Here is a 15,677-nt window from a genome sequence, read left to right on the forward strand (position 1 = left end):
GCAGTCTACTCTGGACTCCAAAGCATGATTTGTCGTATCATCGGTATCAATAAGTGATGACACGAGATTTTAGTTTACCAATATATACTTATATCAGATTTATATCGGTTAATATCAGACTAATATAAAAATCATGTAAATGTTAAGATATTGCACGAGTTAATGCATAGCTTTGAAAAAATTAAATTTAACTGTTATTTGTGACAAGGATAGCTTCGGTGAAGAGCGTTTCTCTCTATTACGTACATTAGAATAGTGGCGTGCATCTCCTTATACAAGAGATACAGAAGTTCAAAAGGAAACTAGGAAAAGACACAATTAAAAGAGATATGAAAAATATACATGACAAGGGATATGTCTCCATCACAACTTCATCCCCCCTAAAACTCAAGATGGTGTAGAACACTGTGATATTGGAGACTAGGAACTGAAGGCGGGCAGAGGGTGTGACTTCGTGAAGAGATATGCTATTTGAAACTACAAAGTGATAAACGGTAGTGCGATAACCTATTGCTTCCAATATTTTCGTACAAAATGAGAATCGATTTCAATGTGTTTCGTGCATTCATAGAAAACATCATTAAGGATAATATGGATAGCAACCTTGTTATTCACAGGAAAGCATAGTGGGTTCTGAAATCCCATGTCACTGAGAAGCCAACGCAACCAGACCATCTCAAAGTAGCATGAGCGGGAGATCGATAATCCGCTTCAACACTAGAGCGGGAAACAACTATTTGTTTCTTACTTTTCCAGGAGATTATAGGATCATCTAGAAACATTCAATATCCAATAGTTGAAATAAGTAACATCACCTGCCCGGTCAGAATCAGAATGCGCCCGGAGTTAAAGGACAAACGTAGAAGAAAAATGTCACCCCTTATATAGAGTGCCCTTGATACAACACAAAATTCTAAGAACAGAAAAAAAATGTGTCGAAAGAGGTGCAGACATGAATTGGCTCACAATATGAACTGCATGACTAATCTTATAGCCGAGTGATAGTAAGATAACTAAGACTGCCTACATGTTGGTGATGTAGTGTATGGTTGGATAAAGCCTCTTCATCGAAAAGACTATGCCTCACATTCAGTTCAATGGGAGTATCAATAACTTTGGTATATATTAACCCAACATGATTGAGGATTCCATAAGCATACTTCACTTGAGAAATAAAATATCCAATGGATGATCGATCAAATTCAATACCGAAAAAATTCTTAAGGGACTAAGATCGTTCATCTCAAAACAAGAATTTAATTAAATATGATTTTAGAGCGTTAATACCCTCGAAGTCGTTGTTTATAATAATATATCATATCATCAATATATAAAATAAGAAGCACAATCCCCTTTTATGATAAGCGAAAGAACATGGCATAATCATTAGCACTTTGAGTAAATCTATACTGAAAAATAACACTATAGAATTTCTCAAACCAGGCGCGAGGCTCTTGCTTAGGGCCATACAAAGCTGGGCGAATTTTACAAACTTGATTCAGAGTTTCGGGTAAACCTAGAGGTGGTTGCATAGACCTCTTTTTAAAGATCTCCATGAAGAAAGCTATATTTTTTTTTATCTATTTAATGAATATCCCATCCTCGAGCGGAGGAAAAAACAAAAAGAATATGATTGATTCCAACTTTTAAAAGTGATTTCTTAAAAAGATAAAAGAAAAATGGTTACATTATTCTTACTAATATGCGCAGATGTATGATGATACATTAATTAAGCTATGTTGAGATCTTAAGGAAACTAGTTGAGCTGAACTTGCATGAAATTATCAACCACAAATTGAATTGTCAGATAATTCACTATAACCGGTCCCAACAGTTAAGCGCAAAGGTTGCACAATACTGAAGTTCTGGCCTGGCTGATGGAGCTACGCAATCTGACGATGTAGCGCCAACATGGATGAGACAATAAAGGGTACTTGGCACATGAAATACTATGCGATAGTGTTGCATATCCTTATTCAGAGTTAGCCCAGCTCAAGGAAGGAATAAATGATGAAATGCAAGTCATGTAATGGCTCTGGAATTATCCCAAGCATTGGCCAAGGATTGGACAATGCATATGCAACAATGGCATTGTCAAATACGCCGTTGATGATTATTGCTCGACAAAAAGAATGCAAGTGATGCATATAAAGTGTGAAGTTGAACTAAGCAAGGCAAGACTCGATTGACATGATTTATTTGGATGTTGGCATCTAAATAAGCTAAGTAGATGGCCGGGATAAATGTAGCGCAACCATTGCCGAATTTGGCGGAGGACAAGTTGAGTGAAGCGCAACCATTGCCGAATATTGGAAAGGGCCAAGTTTAGTACAGTGCAATAATTGCTGGATATGAGTTCAAGCTGTCAGTTACGAGTGTTTGTGCATCACACGTATGCCAGAGTAAGATATCAAGTTAGAGACGGTTATAAAGTGGATTTATAACAGAGTTTGGCATATCCTAACCGTCCAAGACAAGTGTGGCGCAATTCTGCAAGCCAACACTAAATTTAGCAGTTAGAAAAGAACTGTGGCGGTTAGGGGAACTGCCTACAGACAGATGGTTGTTCAAAGACCATGAAATTGATTTGCATACGGATTAGTCTAGTTCTTGACATTATAAATAGGCCAGAGAACCTTTGCAAGTGCAACTCTTCATGTGTAAAGGAACCACATTGCAGTAGAGAGTGTTTTTTTGTATGCTTAGAGAATAAGCTTGTAAGTCAATTTGTTGGACATGATTTTGTAATCTTCCCCTTAAGATAATGAAAGTGAGTTTGTTGTCTTAGATGTTTGCCTTAGTATTATGTTGATTCGAAAGTACTTCCCGAATTCTGTGAAGCATAAGCATGGCATTAACCCCTCTTTGTAGTATGGGCTGCAAGTGAAGGAAAAGAGAAAATCTAATAAGGCTTATGTTGCATAACTCAGTGAAGTTGGATGTTTGCATAGGTTCAAACTTATAAGGCTGAAATACGAGTGGGTGATAAGATATCATTGAACCTCTGTATTTCCGAGTCATAGTTGCGCTTTTTTTTTTGAGTATTTACAGGTGTGACAATTCGGGTATCAGTGCACAGATTGCTCTGTTTTGGCTTTGTTTTGGAAGATTTTATCTGTTTTGATCGAGTTTTAGTTGCTGAAAGTGTTAGATCATAATGGATGGTAATAAAAGTGCGATGGATACTTTAATAATAGGGTAGCTGACCTGGAAGACCGGATTGGCGATGACTACGTCATCCTAACGATGCCAATTATGATGCTACAATACTAGCTCGCATTCAAGTATTAGAAAACTATTCCACTGATATGCTTGTTGCTATCCAGAATGTAACTAAGAAGCATGCTGATTTGAAAGGCCAAATCGCCACTGTTAAGGCCATGTTCACAGACTCCATGAAAGAACTAACTGATGAGTTAGGCGTCTTAAGGAGAATGGTGGGTACGATGAGTTCGGATCATGCTGCTACGTGTAGTAGTAGTAATGGTGACTTTATGAAGATTAAAATCCCTGAATCTAAGGCTTTTTCTGGCACGAGAGATGAAAAGGCATTGGAGAATTTCATGTGGGACATGGACCAATACTTCAAAGCCGCTAGAACCCCTGAAGAGCAAAATGTCACTCTCGTTAGCATATGTACATACGAAGTTGTGGTGGAGGACTACAACTGATGATGACCTTATTGTTGATCTTCCCTGATCTATATCTTTATGTAAATACTGTGCGGCTCCGTAAGTTCTCTTATTTGAGCATTTCCAATTAATTTAATCATCGGTTCTCTACTGGTTAATTTAATTGAGTTTTTTGGATACAAATTCATGTGATTTGTTAATGTCCAAATAAATCCTTCTTTTTCTTGTTAAAGTAAGGTCGCTCTTGTGGTTCTTTCGGTAATGACATTTTATGGCGGAGAGTTCTTAATTGAACTTGTGCTTAATTGTCAAATATTTGTGGGGAGTGTGGCTGTGGAATATTATAGGGGTTATCTTGTATCTTCATAAATTCCTTGATGAATGCATTTCGTTTCGGCTATATGATTGCATCTAAAGAAGTTGATATGTGCTTTTATTTTGGTCATGAAGTATCTCTATGGAAATTTCATTAGGATCCCACTAATTTTCGTACCTTTTCCAATTTTATTGACAAAAAGGGGGAGAATTAATGCGTAGTTCACACTACAAATACATATGGTTTTCCGATCATTGTGTAAGGGGGAGTGGTTTTCATATGAGATGAAGTATTGACTAAGGGGGAGTGATACATATCACCATAGTATTGTTGTCGAAGTTCTGATAAATTGAACTTTGATGTTGTGTAATAATACTATGACACTGAATAACAATGATTGAGAGCTATTGTTTTCTCATTGTTATACCTACGGATCTTCAATAACGATGATGCTGAGTTGAACCAATTTAGAATCATTGGAGTACTTGGAAGTGACGAAGATTTCGAGTAATATTGAAGAACCAAGGAGATCAAGCATTTGGATGAGAAGCTACAAGTTTATTTATTTTGTATTCCATATGTATTGATAGTTTTATCATTAAAATTGACAAAGGGGGAGATTTTTAGAGCATTGCTCGGTCGAACTCGCAAGCGTTGCTATCTCAAACTTTTTTTTCAAGCTTAGTTTCCAAAACTATAAGTCTTGATTTCTAGTCTACTTATAGCTAAGTCTCGGATTAGAATAGTAAGTGTAGTTGAGCTTTAGACTCCACGTCGTTCATCGAATGAAGAAGAAGAACTACTCAAGTGAACTTGTGGAACTTCATCAACAAAAGGTATGTGGAGACTTGAACTTATCTATCACTCAAAAGTCTATCTACTCTATCTCCTATTTGAGACAAAAGTCGTATTGCTATATAGACTTCAATTATACACATTTGCTATTTCGAGCCGAGTTTATCTCGCTTATCTATTTCTCTAAATATGTGTTGGTAAGCTTTCGCTTTAGCCAAGTTCATTTTTACTCGTGACGAAAGTCATGTTGATTATTTCAATAACTTGAAAATCGCTTTGATGCTAATAGTTTGTGAATAACAACTATTTAACATCCTCTAAGAAAGTTTCAATAATTAAAAATGAGAGTTTAGAACAAGTAACCATGTCTGGATATAAACATAGTGTGTTCTCACATTTGTGTAAAAGTCCAAAACCGGAAACCTAAAGTATGCGTACACGTACGCGTACCGGCGGTTGTTGGAAATCCGGGTAAGTATGCGTACCCGTACGCATACTGGCGGAAGTTTCACGTCCGTGAATTTCTGTTGGAGTTTGGAAGTTAAAAACAAACTCAATCCGGCTACTTAAGTATGCGTACCCGTTTGCATACTTAAGCAGGTTACTTTCTAAAATTGTTTTGTTCATGAACTAAAACATTTATATAATAAGGAATGCAATCTTTGCAAACCGTGGCTATAATGTTCATGAATTGATTCGAGTGAATCAAAATCGATTTTGCTTCGATTGTGTCTTGTATACTCATGTCAGATCTAAGCAATTGAACAATTCTCTAACTAGTTTCATTTGAGTCATTTGAATTAGTTATGGTAAAAGTGAATAAGGTTGATATGAAAGTGCTCATATGGCTAACCATTGATTAACTATTGTTGAACCGACTAAGTGTACACGTTTAGTGATGTGGTTTATAGATAGTGGTAAAAGTGGTTCGATTCTCAGACTTGCGAAGGATAAAATATAGACTTAAATTCTAAAACTAAAATAGAAAACAAACTAAAAATTGTCACAAACTCAACCAAAGATGATATTAATATTAAAAGAACACTGAGGCTAAGATTCCACTATTTTCCAAGTTCAAAGTGATTTAATCCCAATAATTATATTTATGCAATTTTCTCGTTTAAGTTGATTCTAACTATTGCAACAAGTAGATTCTCAAAATAACAAGTGTAAATCCGAAGCATAGAACATCAAAAATCTAGGTCCAAGTATGCTCTATCAAAAGAAATAACAATTGCTTAACAAAAATCATTCAAACAATTTTCAACCAAGGCAAATAATCATAAAATAATTGCAAATAAATAAATAAAATAGGATATACCACTTCTTGTTGTAAAAATAGCTTCCTCTATCGCCTCAGCAATAGGGTTTAGCTCCTCATATTAATCACTTGCTCAAAATATTTGTTTATGGTTCAAAAGTTGATTAAAAGATGAAAAACTATAACACTGATTGTTTGTAACGGTGTATTGGTGTTGCAAAACAAAGGACTGACTGTTACAAAGAAGTCACTGTAGCAGCGTTACGAATTTGGGGCGTTGTTCTTATTTGCAACGCTTGTTCTTCAGTAGCAGTAGCAGAAACACGTGTTTTCCTGCAACTTGATCTTCTCAGCTCTGTAGTGTTACAAACTTCTCTGCGACTGCTCCAATGACTTCGTAACCTTCCCTGGAACTCGAACACACCTTTTATACTGCTCACAAACCTAAAAATAGCGATTAATTCTCTCTTTTTCTTTTCGTGCAAGCCACGGCAATAATCTTCTCTGCCGATTTCCTTAAGCGTTTCTAAGACTTCCAAATCATCCGAAACTCTTCCTTAGATAAAATATCACCTTAGGAAACAATCTCACGCCTTTAGTCTCCCTGAAATTCCTAAAATAATTCCACAAAGTTTCCGTGTTCACTTCAACCTATGTTTCCTTTTTTCGGATTATCCAGCCCAATTTGATCGATTCCAGCGCACATACCAAGCCTGTTATGCTCAATCACGTTCAGCCCAACAAATTTCAGCGATTGAATCTCTCTAAAACACCTTCGAAATCAATCCCCAACTCTGGTTCGTCTGCAACATTTTTTCCCGCCAATTTTTGAGTTTAAAAACGATGAAGATGACCTCTCCCTATCATGTGCTGGTCTCCCTTTAGAAGCTGCCTGGAAATGGATGCCCCTTAGTAATTGGTTACCCCTTAATCATTTGAGGGTCCCGAATAGCAAGTGTCCTCCGGGGGTGCCCCTCGCAACTTTTTGAGCAGATTTTTCCAAAAATGTTTATTGGCCAAAAATACCTACACACACATAAAACACCATAATAAGTACAGAAATGAGCACTATCAATATATAGAATCGAGATAAATTAGACACAAAAATGTGTCTATCATTTAGGCACGGTTACTCAAACCTAAGTGAATATACATTTCATTTGTGTATAACAAGCTAAGTTCGATCTAAAGCTTGAATCTAATCAGGTTTTCATATAACGGTGAATATAAAATGCTTTGTTACCAAGGTAACTTAGATTTAACCTTAGGTGTTTCACAAAACTCTGTAGGTTAACGACTTAAAGACTTCATTGGGATTATGAAGCCAGACCCAACTATTTTCTCTGTAGTTACGTGATCTGATCTTGTTGTTTTCTATCGTGATTGAGTACAATCGTAAGATTGGCTTGAGATTTATATCTCTGATAGGCAAGATTGAAAAGTAGTCACAAACATCTTCGTCTCATCGTTTGTGCTTCCACAATATCTTGTTTCGTTAATCGATTAAGATTATTGTGAGGTGATTGATAATACTAGGTTGTTCTTCGGGAATATAAGTCCGGGTTATCAATTGGTTCATGTTCACCTTGATTTATCAATAGACAGAACAAAAAATCGTATGTATATCTGTGGGAGACAGATTTATCTATTCAATAGACTTTTCTGTGTGATACAGATTTGTTTATCAAGTCTTCGACTTTGGGTCGTAGCAAATCTTAGTTGTAGGTGAGATCATCTAAGGGAATCAAGTGCGTAGAATTCGGTGTGGTTCAAGAGGCGTAAGGAACGCGACTGTACCTTGATTAGTGTGAGATTGATTAGGGGTCAACTACATTCCAGACATAAGTTAGCTTTGTTGTATGCTAGTGTCTGTAGAGGCTTAATACAGTGTGGTGTTCAAATCTGGACTAGGTCCTGGGGTGTTTCTGCATTTGCGGTTTCCTCGTTAACAAAACTTCCGGTGTGTGTGTTATTTCTTTTCCACATTATATTTTGTTATATAATTGAAATATCACAGGTTGTGCGTTGAATTGATCAATTGGTAAATCCAACCTTTGGTTGTTGATTGAAATTCATTGATCCTTGAACATTGGTCTTTGGTACCATTCAAGTTGTTTCTTTTATATTCAATCAGGCTCGCAAATTCTTATTTGTTTGATTGCGGATTAAATTGAGAAATTTAGATATAACTCTTTGATATACTTTTCTTAAGATTGAGTCTAACTGTGTAGTTGATTCCCTTGAAAGTATATTGGAGTTAGTCCATACATATTGCTAAGCGGAATATTTGGTGAGGTTGTTAGACCCCCGCTTTTTCACATCTACATAGACAAAGTAAAGGACATTAATATGGTGCTCAAATCCTTACGAGTCAATGATAAATTCCGATACCATTTCTCATGACCAAATTTCTTTATGGTCAAGATAAATATATATAAACCAAATTTCTTTGTGGCCAAGATGAATATATATAAACCAATTTTCTTTATGGTTGTATATAGGTAGTACGGATATGTCTAGTCCAATTTACGGTCATAATCCGTCAACAAAACTGACTAATTAACCAAATTTCTTTATGGTTAACGAAACGATCAACCAAAAATGGGATTTTTTTTTTAAAGATAGACTACAAGCATATGTTTAATGTGCGCATATTTCATAAGGATTCAAGTTTTTATCCCTTTGTAAGTATATGACAATCAAAGAGATATACAAACAATAAGTGTGAAAATAATATATATAGTATTCTAGAACTTTAGTTGCAATCAGGATAATATCATGATTTGAAAAAGATAAAATAGTCATGGCATAACATTGTATAAATATTTAATAACAATCATGGTGTACAAATAATCATGCATACCCATACTATAAATATTTAGTGTTAATAATTTGTAGTACACTACTTTTTCTAACAAGTAGTACAAAAACTTAATATTATCTCTTCTTTTTCTTTTTCATAAATTTTTTTTCCAACATACATGCATCATGTTTTTCAAAAGGTAAAGACAATATATTATAATATCATGAAGGTATAACTTTATATGGTACTAGGGCTTAACCCGTGCCGTAACGGCACGGGATGCCTTTTTTTCTAATTCGACATTGTTTGCATTCGACTTATTTTATTTTTTCCATGTAAAATAGATTTGATATTCAAAAAGGTTTCGTCCAGGAAAATGATTAGTTACCTTTTTGTTTTTCTTGAGCATGTTATTTCTATTTAGTATTCATCCAAAGTAAAATAAAATAGATATTATCTGGTTTACTATCTCATCCAACCGTAATTTTAAATTTCAAGAAAAATATTTTCTCTAACAATAAATATGCCTAACCCTCCAACCTTATTCCATGACATTTATGAACTCATAGGTTCCAAAATCACATATAGCTAAGGCTCTACGGCGTGAAGCAAAGACCCATAATATTTTCCCTACTATAGACTATTCTTTTTGTGCAAATGTGAGGGTTTTATAAAATTAGAGAACTCTTGGATATTGGAAGACTGAGATATACACGTGTGAGATGAAAAATAAACTTTTAAAAATAAATCAGAACATGTGCAAGATCATTCCTCAATTATATTGATAACATAAAATGATAGCACACAATTGAACAAATTCATGGATAATTTTTTTTTGCATCAACTATGCTAAGTAGCACATGAGTGGCGTTCTCACATCTAGTGTTACTCAAGTAATTTGGAACACTAAAGAACGTACATATTCATATTGATGTGTGTGTCTATATACATTCAACTAACCTTTTGAAGAAATATCATTCGTTTCGGAGAAAAATACGACACAAACTTCTATCACCTTCAATTTGTAGAAAATACATAAGGTTTAACCAGCTTTGAGATTAAACAAATACCCCAACATTGGTCAAATAATGTCTACAAATCTGGGATCATTATAAGTGCGCGCCAACGGGTAAATAGAAGAGAATAACACCAGTGTTACAAAGAGAATACCTTATATATATATATATCAAATTATGTTACCTAAACATGTATTCAAAATTAAAAAATCATCAACTCAATACAAAAACATGGAAGAACCCAAGTTGAACCCATACTTGAATAAAATATCACATATAAGAGAATTTCGTAATATGAAAATACCTTCAAAAATCGCCATTAGAGTTTTAATAGCATGCCTTATCAAGAATTACGATAGGACGAAATCACAAAATTAACATGTGGAATATTCATTGGATATGTAGCAGTTCAGAGAAGTTTATGGTGGTACTGATGGCGCTCCATCTAATTGTTGTTCGATTGATTTTTTATTTTTTTGAGAAGGTTTCGGTTTTCCTTGGAGAAACCGAAAGGGAGCGTTTCATTGTATTCATCATCATTCAGAAAGCCAAGCGCCAACTTGAGCACTACTTACATGATCTCATTACAACCGTAGATCTATCTATTGAAATGCGAAATCTTGATACTAAATATGTAATTTAGAGTAGCTATTATATAACGTGACATCCCGGTGTTTTTTATTTAAATTGTCATGTATTTTAATCGAGTTTATTTTAGCATTAAGACGATCAACCGCATCTTATACTTTATAGTGTTACCGTTTTGTAGTGGCACAAAATTAACATAGTATATTAATACTCACGAATGCCCATCAGAACCACAAAACCACCGTATCCCTCGAAGGATGTTGGGAGATTAATCGCAAATGTCATGTATAAAGTTGAACAATCTTAGGTCGTCAATTAATTTATTCTCTAATTATTTTTTTTTGCTATATTCTCTTTTGTATTGCAATTAATTTTATTTTAATACTAAAAAAAATGATTCACATGATCGATTACCAAAGATAGCAGGAGCACCATTTGATCCAATGTTCATAATTATTCTTTTATATATGGTTTGGTATCATTTAGTAACTACCTTTATTAATCGTAACCAACTACATCTTTCACAATGAAATGTTACCCGTCATTTTTTCTTTTTCTGCTTTAGGAAAAAAAATAAAAATAAACACCCACTACCACTAAAACCATCCGCCTCCACAATTTCTTCCACTACCACCATTGTTACCACCTCTACCACTCACCAACACCCTCCGTAGCTTTCATCACCCATTACTACTACCACCACTATTATATATTGAAGCAATTTTTACCAACGGGCAATTGGTCTAGTGGTATGATTCTCGCTTAGGGTGTGAGAGGTCCCGAGTTCAATTCTCGGATTTCCGCATAAGTGTTTATCTTTGTACAAACCATAATTTTCTTTGTTTTAGAAATAATTAATAATTTTTATTTTAATTTATTGATGGAAATATGTTACGATAGATTAATTAAGGAAATATTTATGATGAAATGAAAAATTAATAAATTATTTATTATGAGGAATTAATTGTAACACTTATAATGTTTAATTTGAATAAACCATGACCATAGATTTATCTTCTCCCTAGACAAATCTTGGCCACTCTTTATCATGCCTAACTTGTCCAAACCTTGTTTTGTATTCCGGATAATTCAAAGCAAATCAGGGATGCTTTTGTCTATCACATGAATTAATTAATTAGAGTGAAAAGTATAAACATTCATTACTTTAAGGAAAATAATTAATAGGATATGAGAGAATAAATATGTCTTTTTTAAGAGGACAAGCATGCATGCATAAAAGAAATATATTTTTTTCGTTTTTTTTTTCTTTCAAAGAAGGAAAAATAAAATAATTTTATATATCAACACATATTTAAAATCTCTAAATAAAGAAGGGAGATAAACATGTGTTTAAATATAGAAAGAATAAACATGCATGCAAATAAAAATAATTACTATTATGAGTATTTTATTTTAAGGGAAATATAGAAAGAAAGCTTGAGGAATACCTTCTTTTCGAAATTCCTACTTGATATTAATGGTAGAACCAACAACTTTTGTTTGTGAAGGATTAATTCTCCAGTGGAAACAAAGAACATTGTGCTGATAACGTATTTAAGTTTGTTGCATGGAGGAGACAAAAGAGTAAAGCATAAAGGAGAAAAAAGAGAAGGGGAATCAGACATACTTCTCATTCATTGTGTTGCTCATTAAATACATGTAAGAAAGTAAGATAGAGTAGCTATTCCCATTACATGTGTAGTTAGTGGAAGAGAAAAGACAACAGGTGTCAAGCATGAAGGAGACATGTGCATGCACTATGACACATGTCACTACAACACTACCAATATTCTTTCACACAAAATAAGATTTTGTGAATATATATTTTACAGAATTAGCCTATAAAATCGTATCTTAAACTACTCAATTAAATTAAAAAACTATCATTGAAAAGAAAATAATTAAAGGCTATCTTGAACTACTAAATAAATAAATTAATAACTTCGAAAATTACCTTGTTTATCCATCGTTTTCCATCGTGTTTTACGAGAGGGTTTCATTTTTTTGTAGAAAGGAAGGGGAATCATCTCATTTTTCAAGCAGTTCATCCTCATGGCTAATGAGAGGTAATAGAACCAGTGGAAATAAACTTCTCTTAGCATCGTAATGTTGAACCATCCCAAATGAACAAGAGATTCTTACGAGATTCGTAATTCTTGATTTTTGTGTGAGACTTGAGAGAGTGAGTACCCTCATTGCAGAAGGAATATATGAAGAGAGCGACGGTTTTTTTCTCAGGCGGCTTGAATAAGTGAAGGATGAAGAGTGGAGTCTGTAATAAACTTGAAGCCCTAAAATCTACGGCAGTTAAAACTCATCCCTCCCTCAGATTGGACAGGTGTCATATTTTTTTTAAGTACTTCATAAAATAAAATAATTCTTTTTTATCTTAATTTTAATCTTAATGATAATTTTTTATGAAAAAGAAAGTGTCCAAATACACAAATAGCCTAAAATATAGTCTTTTTCGGAAAGAAAATGATAATTAATTACTAAAATAATTATTTAACTCTTACTTTTTTTTCTTAGGGGAAAAGGCCTCCGAAGATGCCACTTTATTAAACTACCTTAGTGAATGAGGTTTGAAAATATACAAGGTGGTGGAGAATCATCGTTCCACTGCATATTTACAGAATCACGCAAAACATGATGACACAATAGATACGCCATATTGTTCGCATTCTTTGGTATTGACTGGAAATTTACATCATCAAAATAGGAAATAAAATCTCTAGAATTACAGACCTAAATACTCCATGGAATCTCTGCTACATCGCCTAGAATCGCTGAAGTGACATTAGTTGCATACCCTTCGATGATAATTTTGAACACGCAATTGGGGGATACTAATTGGGGGATATGAATTACTATGCTCTTACAATAGTGTCTGCTAAGGGGTGATTTCTGGGGTGGAAATACTAAAATACCCTTTGGTTAATTAATAAATATTATGAAAAGACTATTATACCCTTACCACAAAATAAAAATCTAAAACTAAAAATCAGAAACCAAAACATATCCCCCCGGCTCTTTCATCAGTTCCGACACACATTTAGGTTAGGGTTTTGAATATTTTTTTTCTTCATCGTCTTCATCGACGATGAAGCGTCGAGTCAAAATTTTCTTCGTCGATTAACATACTCGAATCCATAACCATGCTTCCACGAAAGAAATCAAATACCCAAACGAAGTCAAAATCGATTGCTCAACAAAAATTAGAACAAAGGCTTGCTTGATTGCTCAAAAGCAACAAGACGAAGAAGAAGAGGCTTCAGACGATCAACTTCTCGCAAACATGGAATTTTTGAGAAGGTAAGTGATTTTGAACTGTTTTACAAGTGTTTGAATCGATTTAAAACACTAGGTTTAGGTTAAAATTGCGAACCCTAACTCAAACAGTTGAGTTTCAGTGAGTTCCAGCATTGAAATTAGTATGAATACCATGCCGGTACCTTCTTACGGCATTGAAAATAGTTTGAAGACCATGCCGTTTTCAATTTCCGACATTGAATTTAGTATGAACACAAATCCCGCACAGTGCCTAAAATTACCAAAAACTGAATGTTTAGTCCTGGCATTGATATTTTGTTGACTTCTACGCCGGCATAATATCCCGACATTGTTTTTAAATTTTTGACTATGCCAGAATGTCTCACAAATTATCCAGGAAACACCGTAGAATTACCTAGGATTACTGGCATTGTCGGAAATTTTCTTCAATACCATTATGTCCCGACATGGTCATGTTTTCAGTAAACGATGCCGAAAATTGGTGTCGGCGTGACCATGTTGTCGATAGACATTGATGGCATCTATGTTTCAATGTCGTTATTCAATATATCTGTGTCGGAATTAGATATAATTGTTATTTTTCGTTCATTTATTTCGTATGTGTTTTGATAGGGTTAAATCCAAGGAAGCTAAGAAAGGAAAAAGTAAAGATATTTGCGCTATGAAAAGAAAGAAGAACGATCTTGGGACTCCCGTGTCTCTTCCATCTCGAGGGAAAGACTTCGATCACAATAAGCGTTCGGGGTCATCTGCAAGAGGGGAACTTTGGGATAGTAGGGACCGTAATAAAATAGCAATTCGAGAACCTACTGGAGAATTTAAGGCTGAGAACGATGATGAGGTTCACCCAAGTCAACAAGCGAGCCTAAACGAAGCTGTAGAGGACGGCGTTGGGACAAGTCAACAACCGACACAAGGTGAAGGCGAACAATCGGCAACAGAAGAACAAGAGAAGAATAGAGTAGTCAAAGTAAAAGGTTCGCACCTTCCTGAACCTAATGACATGTTACCTGACCTTGATCGTGGGAAATATTGGGGCCAACCTTCCCATCCGGCACCACTATTTGGCTACAAGGACTCGTGGGCTCATACTATCTATCAAACCTATGTAAGAATATTTATCTTGTGCATATGTATTGTTTTGTATTTATGTAAAATCTCCTAATTCTATTGTCTCCTAATTGTAGGATCGTAAGAAAGACGTTCGTGTTTGCCGACACCAAGCCGCGAGTCATTGGGATTTTGCTAAGGAATGTGAAGAGGTCCAAAAATAGTAAAGGACTCTAGGCTATATCCTTTGGTTGAAAATTATGTGAAGTGTGATTCTATTACAGTCAATTGCTTTTTCGAGAGGAATCATGGTGAAACTGATACCATGCACTTCCAATTTGGGGAGATGACTTTGATCCCTGATGATGCTCAACACATTCTAGGCTTATGGGTTACCGGAAAATCAGTTGCAGAAGAAGATAAGGCTCCGGTCCTAGAATGGCCGAAGTTACACGCTCTGACTAACAAGTTGTTTGGCTGGGACTACGGAGCTTCTTTGGAAAGATTATATGTAGATAAGAATGGTAGGACAAAGACCATCAAACTGAAGTATCTTAAGGAAAAGTTTGAAAACACGAAGAAAAGAAGTTTGGAGGATGGATGGGACTCCAAACAAATTCACTATACAACCGTCGCATACCTGTTATTCATCTTGGGCACTAAGGTATTCCCTGACGCTAGTGGGAACAGGGTGAGTGAAAACCACCTACAATACTTGGATCCATTGGAAGAGGTCTATAATTATTCTTGGGGCACTATGGTAATGGCATATTTGATGGCGGAAATGAGAAGGTCCTCTAAGGATGTTGCCAACCAATTTGTCGGAAATTTCACTCTTCTTTAGGTAATTGTTTTTAAACTTATTTTCTTATATATTGTTCACATCTACCATTATTATTACTCCTTATTATATGTATCATTCCAC

The 15,677-nt window shown here is 34.9% G+C and overlaps 1 non-coding gene across 1 annotated transcript; it reads left to right on the forward strand.

The window, feature by feature from the left end:
* Window positions 1-11,143: 11,143 nt before the first annotated feature.
* TRNAP-AGG lies at window positions 11,144-11,214 on the forward strand. The gene has a single exon. It is a non-coding gene; the product is annotated as a tRNA-Pro (tRNA).
* The last annotated feature ends 4,463 nt before the right edge of the window (window positions 11,215-15,677 follow it).

This window comes from Papaver somniferum, unplaced genomic scaffold (genome assembly GCF_003573695.1).
Source record: "Papaver somniferum cultivar HN1 unplaced genomic scaffold, ASM357369v1 unplaced-scaffold_19, whole genome shotgun sequence".
Taxonomy (NCBI): domain Eukaryota; kingdom Viridiplantae; phylum Streptophyta; class Magnoliopsida; order Ranunculales; family Papaveraceae; genus Papaver; species Papaver somniferum.